The sequence below is a fragment of the Mustela erminea genome, chromosome 13 (genome assembly GCF_009829155.1).
Source record: "Mustela erminea isolate mMusErm1 chromosome 13, mMusErm1.Pri, whole genome shotgun sequence".
NCBI classification, from domain to species: Eukaryota; Metazoa; Chordata; class Mammalia; order Carnivora; family Mustelidae; genus Mustela; species Mustela erminea.
This window is the reverse complement of record NC_045626.1, coordinates 20108596-20125765: the sequence shown is the minus strand read 5'-3', so window position 1 is coordinate 20125765 and position 17170 is coordinate 20108596. Positions and strand designations below refer to the sequence as shown.

At 39.5% G+C, this 17170-nt stretch overlaps 1 protein-coding gene across 2 annotated transcripts in view; it reads left to right on the top strand.

The window, feature by feature from the left end:
* The window catches only part of RAB27B (RAB27B, member RAS oncogene family), a 190882-nt gene that overhangs the window by 2847 nt on the left and 170865 nt on the right, over positions 1–17170 (top strand). For both annotated transcript variants that reach the window (XM_032309941.1, XM_032309935.1), the window contains exon 2: positions 1162–1227. The gene's annotated coding sequence lies outside the window, so the exon portion shown is untranslated. The remainder of the gene's footprint in view (positions 1–1161; positions 1228–17170) is intronic.

Genomic DNA, 17170 nt, shown 5'->3' with positions numbered 1-17170 from the left:
GACTTCAGGGAACACCACAATATCCAGTGTTATAGCCACTAGGGCAGGCTAGCTTCTTCTGCAGCACAAACAACACTGTAAAATTAGTGGTTTAAAAATGAGAATTTGTGGGGGCATGGTATATGTCTATCACACATATCTTGCACAGAAGGTAGGGCTTCTACTCCAAACCTGCTCACTGACCCTCGCTGATGGTATCTCAAAATGGTCTCCATCACGCAGAGTTCTGTGGGTAGGACCTCTGTAAAGAATGCTTTAGAATAGAAGAGAGAGATGTAACTTCTGCTCACAACTCTCAGGCCTGAATAAGACTTCTTCATTCCCTCACCCCACCATGAATAGGACAAGAAGTGAGTCTTGCCATGTGCCTGGGAATATTTGGCAAACACTCAGCATGGGAATTCTGGCTTTCTCAAACTCAGTCCATTTCACCATTAGCCTTTGATCCTTGCCAGCCTCTCGCTGCTGGAGTCCCTTTATCTAGAAACATGCCTGAGTCCCCATATGCCTGTGTCCTCATTTCTAGATTCATGCCTGGCTATCCTCTGTGCCTGAAAAGCTCAGGCATCATTGTCACACAAAATTCACAAAAATATTCCATGTGTTTGAGCAACCAGATGTGTAATGTTGGAGGCAAACTATAGCAAGCTTGGGGATGCCCCACCTTGCATTTGCTCCCCCTCTTTCCATCCTTGCATTTCTTTTCCCTCCTATTGGCTTGAGGTTGAACTGTCAAATAAGGCATTAATGCTTCGTCTTTGCCTAGGGAACTGAGCTAAGATAACTAGTCATCTTTGGGAGAAAAGAGGGAGTAGTGATTTTGAAAAAGATAGAACTTCAGAGAGTCTGGTAATATTCTACTTCTTGACCTAGGAAGTTACAGTGTGTTTGTTTTGTGATAAGTCATTGAACTGTACATTTATTTTTTGTATATCTTTCCAATTTTTTTAAAAAATTAAAACCTATGGGAAAAAATCCCCAGCATTACATTTTATCTAAACCTGCCACAGAGTCAAATTCTAAAACTGGAGCAGAGAAACAATGGAAAAGGAGTTGGAGATGAACTGAATACACGAAGCCCGGCTTTGTATAGAACGCGAGCTCTTAAAAGCCTCCCTGTTCTTCCCTTCCTTTAGTGAGATTATTTCTTCTGTTTCACAGCTGGGGCTCTGGAAGCCCACAGAAGGAACAGCAAACACCATATCCAACAGGTCTTCATGGCAGAAGGTAAGAGCAGTCTTTGGTGGGACCAAATGGTCCCACTTCCTTGTTCCATAATGAATGTCCTTCACAAGCAGAAGATACTCCATAATCTTAGCTAAAATTCAACTACATTGGCAGCATTTTGTGATTTTTGCCCAAGTCTGTTCAACAGAGTGTTACGTCTTCAGGAAGGACTGTGAGTAACACCTATATTAGCGAGTAAAAGATACAAGATCTAAAGTTGTCAGTGCTATGAAAATACAAAATACCCAGTGATGGGTGAGAGCAGATTGCATTCTGTGCCGCTTGCTATAAGTGCCATTCATTCGCTCTTTTTCTCATTAATTGGAACTGGGCTTATAGTTCCTTAATGCTTCTAAGTTTCTCTCTCTCTTTCTCTTTCTCTCTCTTTTAGAATAATGCACAAGAACTGTTTGGCATGGCTCTACATCCGAACAGGCAATTCTATAAAGACAGAAAATAGGTTACTTATTCCGTTGGGTGGGAGAGTTGGGAATGGGAGAAAGAGTGGCGGCTGCTAATGATTTGAGAGCTGTTTTTTTAGGGTGGCACCTGCCACCAGAATGTGTCACCCAGAGAAACTGCAACACGCCACAGATGATTTGGCAGCCTCTCACCTTGCTAAGCAAGATCCTTCGGGCCTTCCCCCCAGTCTCATTCCCTCCTCCATCCCTATGGCCCAAGAGCTGAAGAGGTAGACCCGATAAGGAAGAGGGAGGGGTGACGAGCAGATGGGAGCCCCTTGCCACTCTGGGTTCACTCTGGAGCTCGGGCCCAGCAGCAGTTAACCCAGTGCCGGGTGCAAGGACCTGCCAGGAAACCATGTGGCCTTTGTGTCTCTGTGGCCTCAGCTGCTCAGCTGTCATGGAGAACCACAGTGCTTCGTACCAAAGGTGGCACTTGGCAGAAGTAGCAGAAGTGCCTGGGGGACCCGCTAGGTGCTGAGCAGAGATGGAGCTTAGAGAAGAAATTAAAATGTAGAGAACACTATGGTTACTGAACAGGCAACAGACCTTTGGGATCTTCATAAATCCTCTAGGAGCGTACACAATTTGGGGATTAAGGTCCTACAAGAATAACGGGGCCGGGAGGGGGGAATGAATTGACCTAAAGTTACTACCATTAACTTTATCCTATTTCTAGACAACAAAATGGGGGCAAGATAGGCAAGTGCCATGCCTTCAAAGCCAGCTAGTGTTTGACGATGCATTTTGTGACATCGTGTAGACCAGCCTCCAAATGAGATTGGGATATTTCTACAGGAGGACACGTATCTCCATACTGACAAATATCTGGGTCATTATCAGGAACTTTGAGCTCTCCTCTGAAGTCTTGGCTTTGTGTGGATAGGATACAATATTGCTAGTTTTATGGATTATTACCTCAGTACCTTGGACAAAGATCTGTCTAAATGATAGGATATCCGTAAGTGAAAATGGTTTGATATTCACCTTTTACCTACCAGAGCTTGGTTAAGAGTAATTATAATTCTCAGTCCAAATTATATATGAACTGCTGCTCCTCAAATTCCTTTCCATTATTTTTTTGTTCCTGTTGTTGAAGAAGCTCTATTTCTTTATAAACACACAAATTTCAGGCCTTCATTAGTGAAATCTTCTTTGATGGAATTCAAATGAGTGCAATTTAATTGTAAAAATCATTTTGTTTTATTTTATCATTGTATTTTAGCATGTGCATTGAATTCTTAGTATCTAGCTCTGTTTCTATCTAATGACTATCGGCAGTAATATTTCTTGATTAAATATCTCTTAATGGTACTTTAAATATCATCTTACATGTAATCCATGGACTTTGACACTAGGTCTGGCTGTTTGAAACAACTGTCCCCTCAATTAATAGGATTCTATGTTTCCTTGACCAGATAGACTGGCCCTGTTTAAAAAAAAAAATTAACAGTTATTTAGTGCCATCTAGCGGGTAGTTTGTTGTGAACAAAAACTCTAAAAATCTTGTTTAGCAAAAAGGCTTGTTTGCATCTTATTTTATTTGTGATGCTACTGAATGTATATTACTTGAATCTCAAGTTTTATAAATTAGGATGTAATAGAGCCAACAAATTCTAAAATTATTTTCTATTGCACTAAATAACTAGTTTTTGATTAGCTAAGAAATATGTTAGAGATTTCCCAAATAGTTTATAATCACTCTCTTTTATTGGAAAAATTAAAGTTCTCAAGACTAATTTAAAATTCTACAACACATATTTCTCATTAATCAAAAAATTTAAATTATGCTATTCAGAAGGAGTGATTTGATATTGCCGTAAAGTGTAGGAGTGTTAATAACAAGAACATAATTTCTTACAAAATTACTTAGTTTGGAGAGCATATGATTTACTACGAATAACTATTTTTAGGGAAATAACCTAGCATATTTTAGCATAACATTCATAGTGTTAGGTCTGTAAAATTTTTCTCTTTGTTAGTTTCAGAAACAAAATTTCAGGGTATATTCTGCCATTATTAAGCAATATATTCTTTTTAAAAATTTTATCTATTTTAGAGACAGAAAGAGAGAGAGTGTGTGTGTGTGCAAGCAACGGAAGGGGCAGAGGGAGAGGGAGAGAGAATCCGTAAGCAGACTCTGCGCTGATGGGACTCAGTCCCACGACCCTGAGATCATGACCTGAGTCGAAACCAAACCGAGTTGGCTTCTTAACCAGTGGAGCCACTCAGGCACCCTATAAACTGTACATTTTTTTAAGTCATCACATTTGTAGTTTAATGTGGAATTATTTGTGTACATAGTTGGTCAACATTATTTGTTGAATATCATTTCAACATTGTCTATCGAATGGAATGAATATGTGGGTGGAATGAAATAAATGAAGATGGAAGACACACATTTTTGTCAAGGATGGCAGTGCACAAGCGCAGGTGACAGCAGGGAAGGATACAGAAAACTAGAGCTCATGTGCCTTGCCAATCTGACATTTTCTTCTTTCCTTAACTGACAAAAGTTTGGTGATAATGAGACCTGTGCAACTGTGAGATGCATGGTCTTGTGAGGTATAGGTCTTGCACTGGATGTTTGCAAATTTAGCTGGATGGCAATGACGGTAGGGATGTGACAATGACAGGGACTGTATCACGGCATCCTAACAAAACTGCCGTTGGATGCTTGCTGTGTACCAAAAAGTGTTCTCATTGATTTTCATAAATTATATTAATTACTCTTCTCCCAAACATGTGAATGGGTATTATCAGTTTTCCCATTTTATAGAACAGGGGAAAAAGTTGCAGCATGGTTAAGTAACCTGTTGAAGGTCACACAGCTAGTCAGGGGTATTAGAAGGATTTGAACCCAAGTCTGTCTGGTTTTAATTTTGCTCTGTTACTAATTGCAACAATTATAAATAGGTTTTGATGCAATTTGTTCATCTTACTTCATTGTAAATGAATTTCTGGTATTATGTGTGTGGTTCAATTAGAAGGCTCTAGGATACCTTTGAAATTCTAACATTCTGTGTTTCTATAAAAGAATTTTTTCTCACAGACAAAAGAAATACTACGACCTTGCATTCTTTTCATCTCTAAGAAATGAATGTAAAACTCCCCTGGTGCATCAGAATTGGCATTGTCGTTGACAGTTGGCATTGACAATTGACATTGACATTGTCGTCATCTGTGTTTCCAGGAAACTAAACCCCTTTCTGATTCCTGGGAACTGTCTTTGTGTAGGTCAAGGCTCCTATTACTCAAACTGACCCCAGCGAAAGACCAATGGTTGGTCAATCAGATACTTTTCCCTGGGACTCTAAGTCATGGAAAAATGATAGAAGGAAGAAGGGACAACCACCCTTCATAATGGTGATGATACCTGGAGACATTTGGTGGAGAAGGGGGCCTGTGCAGGCTGGTCCTATCAAAGTTGATGTCCTTTCTGCTCCTTGGCCTTTTATATTTTACCAGCCTGGTTTGGCAAGCTCTCATTAATTCTGGGAGCTACTATTATGCTTCCAATGAACCCTATTTCTGCCTAAGACCATCAGAGTCAGTTTCATTGCTTGAACCTGAAAACCTTGACTGATACCCAACTTATAATACCAATACAGTGATATCTACAGCTACTGATATTTGTCAGTGTTGAAGAGATTATTTTGGTGCTGTCTCCAATAAATCAGGTTAAAGCATAGGAGTATAATTGATTATGGTTTTCCAGTGTAATAGAAAGAAGTTTCATGAGAAATTTCTGACCCAACATTTCAGACTAGAGATTTTATCATAATGATGTTATAATTTCTCAATACATCTTTGATGTATTTCACTTACAGAATGTTTATTGGTGTTTTCAATCTATTGTAGAGGGTGAGACTCATGGTTATACAAATGGAAGACCAAGATGTCCTTTGTCTCCCTGGGTTATTAGAGTGTGGACTTAGAAGAATTCTACATTCGGCATTACTGCTTCTTGTGGATTTTTATATAGAGGCAGTACAACGTGATGATCTTGGAGTATAGACTGGGGCCCAGGGGCCGGGTAGCGGGTCTGAATGACTCTCTGCTCTACTTACCATGTGTGATCTTAGGCAAGTTACTTAACTTTTCTGTGCCTCTTTCCCCCTAATTTTTTTTTTTTAATGTTTCTTTTTTTTTTTTTTTATTTCCAGCATAACAGTATTCATTATTTTTGCACCACACCCCGTGCTCCATGCAATCCGTGCCCTCTATAATACCCACCACCTGGTTCCCTGATATGAGGAAGTGGTGATGCAACATGGGGGCTTAAGTGGGTAGGAGAAGAGTAAATGAAACAAGATGGGATTGGGAGGGAGACAAACCATAAGTGACTTTTAATCTTTCCCCCTAATTTTTAAGAGATTTTATTTATTTATATGAAAGAGAGAGTGCAAATGGGGGGAGGAGCAGAAGATGAGGGACAAGCGGACTTGGTGCATGCAGAGGCTGGAGCAAGACTCGATCTCATGACCCCAAGATCATGACCTGAGCCAATATCAAGAGCCAGATGCTCAACCGACTGAGCCACCCAGGCGCACCTTCCCCCAATTTTTAAATGGCAATAGTCATAGAGATTATTTTAATAATCTTACAACTGAGTAATTTAAGGAGTCACACTTCTGGTAATTTTCCATCAACACCTAGCATAAAGATAAAATGAAGGCATATACTTATGGCATGAACTTAATGCATACAAATAACATTTGCTTCTGTTAAGGAAGAGGCAAGGTTCACAAGTTACCCTATGGCCTCTCAGTAGCTTTTGTTTACATTAATTAATAGAAAAGTGTCTAAGTGACAAGCCAGGAGTTAACATGAATACCATATTCTTAACTGAAGACCTTATTTGAACTTTACTAGTTTTTCCACTAATGTCCTTTTTCTGTTTCCCGCTGGGTAAGGGATATTTGGAATCTCTCTGTGTTATTTTTTGCAACTTTTCTATAAGTCTAAAATAAGTTCTGAATCAAAAATCATTTTTAAGTGCAAAAAAGAAATGAAACGCTGAAAGTTTGGGAGAGGAAAAATAATGTTTTACTTTTCTCTTTAAAGAAACATGCTGAGGGGCGCCTGGGTGGCTCAGTGGGTTACTGTCTGCCTTCCGCTCAGGTCATGATCCCAGAGTCCTGGGATCAAGCCCTACATGGGGATCCCTGCTCAGCGGGGAGCCTGCTTCTTCCTCTCCCAAGCCCCCTGCTTGTGTTCCCTCTCTCAATGTCTTTCTCTGTCAAAAAAAACCTAAAAATCTATAAAATAAAATAATAAAAATGATGATGTGTAATAAAGTTATATAAGTTATATAAAAGATTTTTACACATAAACTTTTTTGTTTTAAATTTTTATTTAAATTCTAGTTAATTAACATATAGTGTAATATTGGTTTCAGGAGTGTAATTTAGTGATTAGTCACTTCCATACAACATCCAATGCTCATCACATCATGTGCCCTCCCTAATCCCTCTCACCCATCTAGGCCATCCCCCACCCACCTTGCCTCCAGCAACCCTCAGTTTTACACGTAAAATGTGTTAGAGACTCTTTGAAGTTAGCCTGTTCCTAAACACTGAATGGCTTATCATGTATTTGGCAATACAGCAACAGTAGAACAGTGATGGCTAGAAAGATCTAGAACATGTTAGTGGAAAACAAAATTTTATTTCATGTGTTTATTTTATTTTTTAAAAAAGATTTTATTTATTTATTTGACACAGAGAGAGAGAGAGAGAGACAGGAAGAGAGAGGAAACACAAGCATGGGGAGCGTGAGAGGGAGAAGCAGGTTTCCTGCTGAACAGGAAGCTGGACACGGAGCTCGATCCCAGGACCCTGGGATCATGACCTGAGCTGAAGGCAGATGGCTAATGACTGAGCCATCCAGGTGCCCCGAAAACAAGATTTTAAAGACACTTCTGCTGCTCGCCTCATCCAGCCTTCCATCACATGTAGACTAAATTCTTTTTATTGTATTTAATTGTTTCCTTCTATCTCTTGCTCTGACTCTTCTTGCAACACACTTTTTGATCTTCTAGGAGACAGCTTTCTCAGATCAGTCCCTAGCTCCAAAGTTGCATTGCTCATTCAATAGCCTGTGGACAAATCACCTAAGATGCATGTTAATAATGTTGATTCTTGGATGAAACCTCAGACCTATCATATCAGAACCTCTGGATATTGGTCTCAGTAATCTGTTTCTCCCAAAATACCCTAGGTCTAACTTACAAGACCTCCAGGATGCTGTTTGAATGTCTACACTTCACATCTAGGACCCTCTTACCTTTTCCTCTGTGTTCTACCCCCAAAATGGGCCTTAGTGTCCACGGTTAACAACCTGGCTAAGAAGCTAGTCTTGGAATTTTTTTCTTCTGTATATTACTATATACCTTCTCATACTCATTTAAATTATTTTGTTTAAACCACAAATAAGAACTTTCTCACTAATTTCCTTCAGATTTTGGTGAAGAAAGAGGCACAAAGGCAAGGAAGACCACTGATGATGTGAAAAAATACTCGAGCAGTCAAGTGCTAAAAGGACTTTGGATGAAATGTTATCATTTACATTTTATTTTATTTATATTTCTTACTCAACTGCATCTGTATTTGCAAAATTATGCCTGTTACATGTGTACTGTTTGCCACCACATAGAAGTTATAAACATGTAACTTAAAAATAATATTATTTGCCCTGAAGTCAACTTTGATTTCAACATAGATGAGCAGGCTTCTCCATTCATGGCTGTCCTACTAGGACTGGCTGGTGGGACAAACAGAAGTAGGGGTGGGAAATCTGGGCTCTAAGAAAAAGCACGGTAGGAGCATGGGAATCCGAAGCCACATAAGGGATTCCACAAACAAAAGAAGAAAATGATGCAGGGCTGAACAAGGCATGGGTGTGTGGCCTTCAAGGAGGTCAGATGTTAGGGGAACAAATGTCTGCTTCAAATCAGCAAGGTTAAGGGTCCTCAAGGAATGGGAGAGTTGGCAATTAGAGAAGAGTTTTACCTAATTCTCACCTGGGACCTCCCGCCCCCTCCCCTTTTTAAAGATTTTTTATTTACTTACTTGACAGAGGGATAGAGAGAATACAAGGAGGGGGAGGCACAGGCAGAGGGAGAAGCAGGCTGTCTGCGGAGCAGGGAGCCCAGTGTGGGGTTCCATCCCAGGACTCTGAGATCATAACCTGAGCTGAAGGTAGATGTTTAACTGTGTCACCCAGACACCCCATGTTAGGCCCTTTTAAGGGTCCATCTTCAGCAAATTTAACTGATATGTCCACAGGACATGACTAGGGTAGAAAAGGGAAAATCAGAGGCCAGGGATATCCTGGCATGGTCCCTGGCTGATACTAAAAGTTTGTAACTCACAGTAGAGCAAGAATAGGACAAGAAGAGAGGACTGATACTCTATCAGTTGCTTGATAGGACCTAAAATATAGTGCATTTAATTAAAAAAAAAACCCACAATGCCCTGTTTTTATTTTTATTTAAATTCAGTCAACATATAGTACATCATTAGTTTCAGATGTAGTGTTTAATATCTCATCAGTTGCATATAATACCCAATGCTTATCACATCACATGCCCTCCTTATTTTATTTTTTAAAGGAAGAGAGAGCATGAGCAGAGGGAGAGAGAGAGAGAGAATCTTACACAGACGTCGTGCTGAGCTTGGAGCCCAACTTGGGGCTCGATCTCACAACCCTGAGATCATGACTTGAGCTGAAATCAAGAGTCAGCCGCTTTAACCCACTGAGCCACCCAGGCGTCCTGACCATGTTTTGTTTTTATTTTTATTATTTTTATTTTTATTTTTTATTTTTTAAAAGATTTTATTTATTTATTTGACAGATCACAAGTAGGCAGAAAGAGAGAGAGAGAGAGAGGAGGAAGCAGGCTCCCTGCTGAGCAGAGAATCCGATACGGTGCTCGATCCCAGGACCCTGGGATCATGACCTGAGCCGACCACCCAGGCACCCCCATGTTTTGTTTTTAGTGGTGATGACAAAAAAAAAAAAAAAAAAAAAAACTTGCGATATATACTTTTCCCAAAAAGCATTAGCCTAAAACTGGTTAGAGAAATGTTTGTTCTTTTCCTTTCCCTGGAATAGATCATGTAATTCCTGGCTTGATAGGGAATCCTGGTTTGAAAGAGATTATCTGTATGGTTCCAGGAGCAGCCCTTGTATTTGCTCATGGTTTCTAGGCTGTCACATTCCCCACCCCCGCCCAAGCACAGGCACAGCCTGTGACACATTGAGCGAGATCACAGATTGGCCCCCACTAATGGTTAGTCAAGGATGAAATAGTGTTTGCTCTTCTGTGGGAAATTTCCGCCTCCCAGGCTTGCCATTTGGAGGCCTCAGACAAGATCATTTATTTCACAGCAGTGGGCACTTAACTTTGAAGCCTGTGTTTTACTCACGTGGGCTTGTCATCAGCGAGGCCCCCACTATCACTTGAAGTCATTTCTGCAGAAAGGAAAACTATTACCTTGGCTCCGCACAGATGAATACATTGTGGCTTTTGAAGTTATAGCTCCAGTATCCTCGATATAAGGTCTTTCCTGATGCGTCAGCTAAATGTGTCTCCGCCTTCCTGTAAATTTCCCTGCAAATATATCTGTATTTCTCATGTCACTTACCACGTTGTAGTTATATTATTGCCTTTCATATAACACAGTGCTTAAACCTAGTTAAAAATGTGGGCTCTAAAGTCATAGACATCTGGGTTTGAATCTTCGTTCTAACACTTAGAGGCTGTGTGGCTTTGGATGTTTCCTAATTCTGTTTGTTAATCTGTAAAATGGGGATAAAGAGAGCACATAGTTTGTAGGGTATCTGTGAGAATTACGTGATTAAGCATCTAGCACAGAATGATTTCTGGATGAATATTGCCTTCCATTATCATTATCTCTCTAATTAATCTATAAGCTTTTCGAAGAGCAAAACTCATGTTTTATTCAATAGTATCCTAGTCTGGTAGCCCATAGCATAGTGTGTTATGCAGAAATAAGCACTCAAAAATAATTTTTGAATGGATAGCAAAATTATGAGGCCTTGAGATTATGGAACACGAAAAGAAGAAAGAGAAACTCACGAAGGAGTCTCGCAAGAAATTGCTTCACATTTGGTTATCATCTCAGTGTATTTTAGATATTATTGCTTAATTGGATCAAAACAACCCTGAAATAGAGATATTAATTTGTCCATTACATGTAGGAGGATGTTAAGGCTTAAGGGTTTAAATAACTTGCCTAAGGTGCCTGGATGTCTCAGTTGGTTAAGTGACTGCCTTCGGCTCATGCCACGAGACCGGAATCCTGGGATTGATAGAGTCCTGCGGTGGGCTCCCAGCTCCATGGGGAGTCTGCTTCTCCCTCTGACCTTCTCCTCTTACTCTCTCTCCCTCTCTCAAATAAATAAATAAATAAAATATTAGGGAATAAATAAATAAATAAATAACTTGTCTAAAGTCGCCTGGACAACAAGGGGTGTAATTGGGCTTTGAGCAAAATCCTTGTTCCATGACCCTGTCCATCCTAAGGGGCTTTGCTGTCCATATTTGTTAGCTTGTTTTGTCCCATTAAAGGCTGTGGCTAGTGCACAGCCTCTTTTCTCCTTTCTACGCCCTTAGCATCAGCCTGAGGGACCTCTGTCACACAGGGTCTCACATGGTCAGTCAGATTACTGAAAGTCTAAAGTGGATGACTGCATGCTTAATCCAATCAATTGTGCACTAAATCAGCCATAAAAATGGCTGACAACACAGACCCCGGCAGGCCTTGGGAGAAGTCACTGGCCACACACACAGGGGCTGCGTTTGTGCGTCACACAAACAAGGCCATCTGAGAAAGTAGGAGAGAGTAACATCTCTTACATGTTCTGCCTATTTCTATAATTACCTTGTTTTCTTTTAGCTTTGCTGATTTTCTCTTGGGACATGGGAAGTTCTTTCCCTTCTCCCAGCTTTACTGGGGTATAATTGACAAATAAAATTTAGAAATATTTAAGGTATATAACATAATAATTCAGTGTATGCATATGCTGTGAAATTAGAATCACAGTCAAGCTAATTAATATATCCATCATTTCCCATAGTTACTATATTGTGTGTGTATGCTGAAAACACTTACGATCCAATCTCTTAGCAAATTTCAAGTATACAATTCAGTGTTATTAATTATAGTCATCATACTGTGCACTGGACCTCCAAGAAGTTCTTTCTATATTATTTAGATCTAAGGCTGTGCCCCAAATTCAACTCTATATGAATTTAAGGAAAGAATTGAAGTGAAATTTGCTCAGCAGTTTCTAAGCACTGTAATTGCTATGGTGTAAAAATATGCTGACTGCTGTGTCATCTTTCTTCACTAAAAATTAGGGACAAAATTAAATTTATATTTATATAGAGGTGCTGTATATCCCATATCAAAACTCAGAAGCTATTAAGATAAATATTCATATTTAGCACTGCATGAAAGTCCTTAAATTTCTGCACAGAAAAGGGAAGATAACTCAAAATCAACAACAAACTGGAAAAATATTTTCAACATATAGGGCAATTTAAAAAACATTGTTGGGTGCCTGGGTGGCTCAGTGGGTTAAAGCCTCTGCCTTTGGCTCAGGTCATGATCTTAGGGTCCTGGGATCAAGCCCCACATCAGGCTCTCTGCTCTGTGGGGAGCCTGCTTCCTTCTCTCTGTCTGCCTCTCTGCCTACTTGTGACCTCTATCAAATAAAATAATTACATATATTAAAAAAAAAAATCAAACATTGTTTATAGGGACACCTGGGTGGTTTAGTCGATTAAGTGCCTGACTCTTGGTTTTGGCTCAGGTCATGATCCCAAGGTCATGGGATAGAGCCCCGGGTTGGGCTCCATGCTTAGCGGGGAGTCTGCTTGTAGATTCTCTCTCTCCTCTGCCCCTCCCCCTGCTCATTCTCTCCCCTCTCCTCTCTCTCAAATAAATATAAATCTTTAAAAAATATTCTTTACGTATACTGAGTATTTTCAAATTCATAATGTATTTTTAGATTCACAAAGAGATGGATAAAGGCTATGACTGTGCTTATCCCAGAAGTAAACTGTAATAATGCCTGTAAGTGGGGGGAAGACACTTAACTTCACTAATAATGAAGTACATAGAAACTACAAGAAAAGTGAGATTTTAAAAATAGGTTTAGGCAATGTTTCTGAAATTAATGTGTTGGTTTTTTTTAAGTAAAAGAGTTACATGTGCTTGGTATTAGAAGCCCACTATGAAAAGGAAACTGCATTCTTAAAAGAACACATATATATAAAAGAACATTTTTATATTAAAAATAAAGCATCAGAGGACTCTACTACTATCCTTGCACATTGAACATAAAGACATAGGCCTTCCCCTTTCCCAGTGTATTTCTCTTCTTTCCAGCTATTCTGGGAGACGTAAGTGGCCACCAGCCTTTCTGTACAGATGAGTAAAACCCGTGGGGTTATGGAAAGAAAATTCAGGTGTAAGGTATTCAGGAAAATCAGAAAGAAACAACTCTCCCTTTGAATTTTTTCCCAAAGGAGATGAGTGTTTAAATCAGTGGATTATGAAAGTGGTTCCAGTGACAGCTCTGCCACTTACTAGCTGATTCCCCTTAGATGTCATTGTTTCTTGATTTCCTCATACATCCTTTTAATCAAGAAATACATGCACCATTATAAGCATCCAGAGGGCAGGGCTCATGTTTATTTTGCTGATTCATATCTACGTAATGCTTGAAATATAGGAGGTGCTTTATCTGCTGTTTGCTGAGTGACTCTGAGTAAGACGAGGGGAACAATGTTTCATGGCATTATGAGAAGAAAAGAGGATTGCCCTCCGGTTTGATGGATGAGAGGAAAACTTACAGGAGACCATAGATAACAAGAGAAAAAGGCCTATAGATGAGCTAGGAGAAATGGGGAAAGACCCTCAACAGGAAAATCAAGCCTTCTGATTACCACCGTGGGTCAAAGAACACTGTCTTTTCAAAGGGGATATTATACTGAGTGAAATAAGTCAAGCAGAGAGAGTCAACTATCATATGGTTTCACTTATTTGTGGAGCATAACAAATAGCATGGAGGACATGGGGACTTAGAGTGGAGAAGGGAGTTGGGGGAAATTGGAAGGGGAGGTGAACCATGAGAGACTATGGACTCTGAAAAACAATCTGAGGGTTTTGAAGGGACGGGGGGTGGGAGGTTGGGGTACCAGGTGGTGGGTATTATAGAGGGCACGGATTGCATGGAGCACGGGGTGTGGTGCAAAAATAATGAATACTGTTATGCTGGAAAAAAAAAAAATCTAAAAACAAAACAAAACAAAAAAAAAAACAAAGGGGATATTAGGGAAGACCTAGTATCTGGATAATTATAGAAATGCATTTTAAAGAGATGAAGTTTGAAACAATCAATTTAGAAAAGAAGTAGCAAATGGGTGACAAAGAGTCTATGGTATGTTTTCATACTCACTCTTGTGTGTATGTGGGCATACTTGTATACGCATATAGACACCAAAACGATATACAACAAAACTCTTGGCAGTGGTTTTTTTTTTTTTTTTTTTTAATGTGGAACATGATGGGATAATAAAGGGTTTGAATTTTTACAATGAGTATGGACTGTTTTCATAATTAGTAAAAACAATAGGAATCCTCTCTCATAGCTAATGCTTATGACAATATGATCAATCTCCAAATCGATTTTAATAAACCAAAGGAAATGTGCCTCTTTATTTCTCTTCTACAAATCAATATCAATATAGTTCTGTCAGATACTAATGGAGATACATTTTATATGAAATTTGCTAGACGGGTAATCTTTTTGTCTTTGTTTCCAGCATAAACTTGTGCTTTTTCCTCACACAGAAAGCAAGGGAGGACAGCCACAGGGATAAATCATAACTCTTTGTGTCAAACATTTGGGTCTTTTGTGACCCTGGGTCACCTCATATGTGCCAGATTGGTTCTATAATCAAAATTCCATCAAATATTATACAGCTCAGCTTGTAACATTGTCCCCCACAATTGTATTTGAGGTAATATGTTCTCGATAGTGAGAGCTAAAACAACCAGGCCTCCAAAGATGACTATGAAGCAAGTCCAGAACAAGAGTTGAAAAATTCTAGAAACATGAAAGTAGGGTTACAAAGTGTCAGCAGATCATGAAGCAGGGATATGGAAGACTCTATCCTTTCTTGTCCAAGTGGTCAGGTGCCTTCTGGGGGCCCACAGCCTGATGGACTTACTGATGTGTTTTTTGGTCTTTCCTCTTAAAAATGTACCTCACGTTCTGGGCTTCCAATGTCCCTATAAGAATATGTCCCAAACAAGTACTGCTAACCCTTAGCTATTTTCCTAATTACTGCCCATGCAACTGAGCTATAGGGAAGAATCTGAAAAGCTGCGAGTGGCCACATGTATTTTTTCAGTTGGGTCATATTTGTGAATTGCCTTGTATGTGTTCCGCCTCGGCCTCACTCATTGGGTTGGACAGGGTTGGCTCTCTGCCATCTTGGCTATCAGAGGCCCTATAAAAGCCGGTGGAGTGCATGTGATGAGAAGATTGGACTATGAGCCCGTCATTCCCTTCAGATTTGCAATTAATTGTCCCAGGATATGGAGCAATATAATTTTCAGCACAGCCATACATACAGGGCTTACGTGCAGTGCTGAGTGGTGCTGGCGAGTGACAATTCCCTATGACACATCATCTTTTAAAAGCCAGACCAGAAGCAAAGAAGCCAGCCAGTAGATGTCTCTGTGGCGCTGCAGTTCGGTCAGTCATGTTGTTGGGTGCTTAGCACTGTTGTCTGTGGGTTTAGAAATGCACTGATAAGAAGATTTGCACCTTTTATTTTGCACAGGTGGGGGAAGGCCCCAAGTGCCCTAGAAATATACGGAAGTCTCCAGCAATAAGTTTTCTGTATGATCTAAATATAAACCTTGCCATTAACATCTGCCCTTCTGATCTCATCTTAAAAACAACCCCACAAAAGTATGTTTTACTTAAAAGATGAGCAGTTATGAAATGTTGAACAATTTTTTTTTTTTGCAAAATGATCACATTTTGTGATCATTTTCTTAGTATAATCATACTTAGTATATGTCCACGGGAAAGATGTCTGGAGAAAAAAACATATCATTTCCTACTCAGCAATTCCAGTCCTTGAGTAACAGGGGAAGTGACACTCTGGAAGGAAATGGAACATTATAAAAGGAGCCCACGGACAGGACAGATAACAATAACCTGGGGAGATTCTGGGGGCCACTGTGAGCTCATGCTTCTCATCTGTTTTACTTTTCAAACATTCTCCTGCTTGATATTAGATAGAAAATTCATTTTTTTCTTTATGAATTTACTATAGAAAAATATTTGTTTAGTTAAAGAATTCCTGTGATAATCCTCTTGTGAGATTAAAACTTTTTTTTTTTAAAGATTTTATTTATTTATTTGACAGAGAGAGATCACAGGTAGGTAGAGAGGCTGGCAGAGAGAGAGAGAGAGAGAGAGGGAAGCAGGCTCCCTGCTGAACAGAGAGCCCGATGTGGGACTCGATCCCAGGACCCTGAGATCATGACCTGAGCCGAAGGCAGTGGCTTAACCCACTGAGCCACCCAGGCGCCCCAGATTAAAACCTTTTAAATAAGAATTTCCATAATATGTCTTTTCTGTAAGTACGAATCTTTTTTTTTTTTTAAAGATTTTATTTATTTATTTGACAGACAGAGATTACAAGTAGACAGAGAGGCAGACAGAGAGAGGAAGGGAAGCAGGCTCCCCGCTGAGCAGAGAGCCTGACATGGGGCTCGATCCCAGGACCCTGCGATAATGACCCGAGCCGAAGGCAGAGACTTTAACCCACTGAGCCACCCAGGCACCCCTTAAATAAGTGGAATCATACAGTATGCAACCTTTTGGGATTGGCATTTTTATCCTACCTAAATTCCTGGATATTCATGCAAATTGCTCAGTGTACAAGCAGTTTGTTTCTTTTATTACTGAGTTGCTTTCTGAGATATGTATATATCCATTTACCTAGTTAAAGGTGAGTAGTTAATCACCTGCTGAAGAACATTTGATCAGATTCTAGTATTTCACTATTACAAAATTCATATGTTGCCACAAAATTCATATAGAGGTTTTTGTGTGAACACAAATATTCATTTCTCTGTGATTAATGCTCAGGAGTGCAATTTCTTGGTCATACGGTATGTTTAACTTTTATGCTACTATCTAAACTTTTCAAGAGTGTACTATTTTTAGTTCCTACCTACAGTATATGAGAGATTTAGTTTCTCTGCATCTTTGCTGGCGTTTGGTATTATCACTTTTTAAAATTTTAGTTATTCTGGTAGATATATACTAGTATCTCATTACATTTTTAATTCCATTTCCCTAACAGCTAATGATGGTTGAACATCTTTTTGTATGTATATTTGCTCCATATACAGCCTCTG